Source organism: Galeopterus variegatus, unplaced genomic scaffold (genome assembly GCF_000696425.1).
Source record: "Galeopterus variegatus unplaced genomic scaffold, G_variegatus-3.0.2 Scaffold14150, whole genome shotgun sequence".
In the NCBI taxonomy this organism is placed as follows: Eukaryota; Metazoa; Chordata; class Mammalia; order Dermoptera; family Cynocephalidae; genus Galeopterus; species Galeopterus variegatus.
In genome coordinates this window covers 26,339-29,749 of record NW_007740261.1, presented here as the reverse complement: position 1 = coordinate 29,749, position 3,411 = coordinate 26,339, and the positions used below count along the sequence as shown (strand labels likewise).

The window sequence follows — 3,411 nt, the reverse complement described above, 5'->3', positions numbered from 1 at the left end:
GATTTATTAACTTTTGCTGGTGTACTTTCTTTAGTTTTTGTATTTCTGGTACCTTTTTTTTTTTTATTTATTCATTGTGGCAGGGGGTTTCACAGTCCACAGGTTTGACACTATTGACTAACTAAGGTGTTACTGTGGTTGCCAATTTGGTAAGGCTACCTCCGTGACTGCTCAGTTGGCCTCTAGTGCCTTTGTGTGTGGTTGCCTCGGGTCTTGGGCCTCTCCGGGGAGCCACCTCTCTGGTCAGCTTGGAGTCTGCTGGGCTGCTGGATCATGGGGTGGTACTGCAGGGTGTGTGGTCTCTGCTGAGCTTCCACTTCCTGTGCTGGACTTCTCCCTGTTCCGTGCACTCTGGCCCAGGCTGCTGGATCAGGCAGTGGCGGCCCCACAGGGTGTGTGTTTTCTGCCGAATCTCCGCCTCCCTAGCCGGACGTCTCCCCGCTCTGTGCGCACGCACATTGTATTGGTTTTAACTGTACTGAACCATATTCTGGGACCTTCTTCCTTCCTGCTCAGGCTAGTTTAATTCTCTCCATTTCCACAAGATGGCAGCAAGAGTGGGGCCGCAAAAAGCAGAGTGCCCCTCCCCCATCCTTCTAATGAGATCACCTGGTGCGCAGTGGGGACTCAGCCAGTACCTGTTGGTCAGGCTACCTGGGCAGCTTTGGGGAGCCCAGAAGAGGAAAGAAAGGATTCCCTGAAGGCAGGAGTTTAGGGTCTCGTGGTGGGTGCTACACAGGACTAATGTATTGGCAAAAACAGAAAGAGAACTAAGAATCCCAGGGGGCTGTCAGGTTGAAGCTACAGGCAATCTTTCCCAATGTTCTGAGCTGCCAAAGACTTCTGTCTTGGGGGCTTTCACAGCTGAGAGAAGGGATCTTCCTTTAGAGGTTCTCTTCTCTTACTCAGAGGATCAGTCTTGCTCCTTATATCCATCCTTAACCCTGTTTCTTCTACTGTTTAAACACCTCCCATGGCTCCCTATAGCCCACAAGATAAAGTCAATATTTGGACTCTGGGGGTACTCTCAGTCAATGCGAGGGCCCTGAGGTCATTATGAGAGGCAGCTGGGATCTTGGGTTGAGACATCAGCCCTACCTCCACCAACCCACATCCACTCAGTGTATCTCCACATTTCCCAAGTGCCCCCTGTGGCTTCCAGTAAGGCTCAGGCACAGAAGACAGCACAATTTTATTATTGAGAATCTGGAGGGGATCGTAGTGGGTCCAAGGCCAGGTGGAAGAGAGTCACTTTGAATCTGGGCTCAACAGCTCCAGCCTCAGCCAAAGTTCACTGTCCACACACAGGATCAGCTCTGTTGTCCTGCGAGGCTCCTCGTCACAGGACACAGAAGCACAGCAGCATGAGTGCCAAGGCCATCTTCATCTTGGCGATGGTGAACGTCTGCCTGATGCAGTTCCTGAGGACTGAGGTGGGGGCCCTGATTGGACCCAGGACTACAATCTAGGCCCCATTGTACATGAAACCTGGCCTAGGACCCCTGGTCAGCCTGAAGGGCAGAAAGGAGGGCTAACAGTGCCTGGAACCCCCATGCAGTCTTGCATATCCCCCAAGCCTGGCCAGACTCCAGCCCCCAGCTCAGACCAGCAGACTGAGGGAGGGGGCTCTGAGCACTCCATGGACACCTCTTGGATCTACCCAATCCCTATTCTCCAGATCTTTGCTCATAACATCTGGAGAAGTGGAAGAAATGAGAGCTGGAACTATGGCCACCTGCAACTGCTTCCCCTTCCTTTCTCTGATGCCTAGACCCAAACACCCTTCACCCATCTCCTCCTGAAACACCCCTTGCCTCATGTGGGCCCTGCTGAGAAGGGAATAAAAGCCAGAGGTGATCTTCCCTTGATGTTTTTGGGGTCAAAGCAGAAGGGGTGATAGACCTGGAGGTGAGACCAAGACAGGGTTGCTGGGTGGGATCTCCCAGAACAACCAGCCTTGGAGGGACTGCCTCATGTGGGCCCTGCTGAGAAGGGAATAAAAGCCAGAGGTGATCTTCCCTTGATGTTTTGGGGGTCAAAGCAGAAGGGGTGATAGACCTGGAGGTGAGACCAAGACAGGGTTGCTGGGTGGGATCTCCCAGAACAACCAGCCTTGGAGGGACCGATTGTGTTTGGTGGGGGCAGGTGACATTTGATTTCCCATGTCAAAAACCCTTCAGCTCCTCTGGTGCCCCTTCAACAAAAAGAATGGGAGAAGGGGATGCAGCACCTCAGTTTGGCCACAGACAGCTGGGTTTTGATGGGGGCCCATGATACTGATGAGGCACATAACACCTGTGGAAAAAGAGGGGGCAGTCAGGACAAGGCCCCAGAGTGTGATGGGTCCCTATACCGTCCCAGGAAGCTCCTCCTCCTGATGTTGGGGGCACTTTGGGTATGACCCAGCCTCCTAAGAGCATGATATCCTGGGTACAGCGGCGGGAGATAACTGGAACTAAGGGATGCAAGCGCAGACTCTCCTTGATGCACATGGTCAGGAAGAGCAGCTCAGTCAGGTCCTCCCTAAGGTAACACACCCAGCCCTGAACAATTATCCAGGGAACAAAAATGCACTCCACCCCATCTGTTGCCTAGTGAGACTTCCCCCCCTTATAACAATATAAGCTCCAGAAAAATAAATTATTTGAGAATTCAAAAAGTAGAAAAAGGAAGAAAACCAGAGAATTATAAAAGTACCAGAGAAAATTTAGCCATGTATTTTTTGAAGTATTTTCTGAACAAAACACAACATCCAAAAGCCAACCATAAAACATTCAACAGATCTGCATAATAACAAATATTCTTTATGACAAGTGAGCAAAATCAAAATTCAAATAGAAAAAACCAAAATAAACTTATGAAATGATTTGCTCTTATTTATCATGGCACTAGATATACTAGGAAATGCAATTAGACAAGGGAAAAAAGGAGAGAAACATAATTTGAGATGTGGAGGTAAATGCCTGCTTTAGGCAGCTAGAAAAAATACAAGAGAATCCACTGGAAAATTTTTATAAAGTTTGGTTATCCAGTAAGGGGTTTACTTCCTCTTTAATCTTTCTTCTTTTTTGTTGCTTTTTAAAATTTAAATACCTGATACGGTTAATTGTTCAAAATTTGAAGACTATAACACATCACCTACACCTATGGCCCAACAGCTCAACCCCGTCACACCCTCCAACACACGCAGGTTTCCTAGGTTACTATTTGTATGTATTTTTCCAGATCTAGTTTTTAGCACTTTAAAAAAATTACATAGCAGCATACTATATACTATACACACTCCTCTGCATCTGTTTTCATTTAATGGTGTATCAATCTCTTCTATATCTCCTGGGACTATGTCAAAACAGCGTTTTCCTTACTCTTGAACTACAAAATAATTTTTTTTTTCCTTTTTGTCTTTTTTAC

General features: G+C 47.8%; 1 pseudogene; it reads right to left on the bottom strand.

Moving 5' to 3' along the window:
• Positions 1 to 1,248: 1,248 nt before the first annotated feature.
• Positions 1,249 to 3,411, bottom strand: part of LOC103581871 — a 10,165-nt pseudogene continuing 8,002 nt past the window's right edge.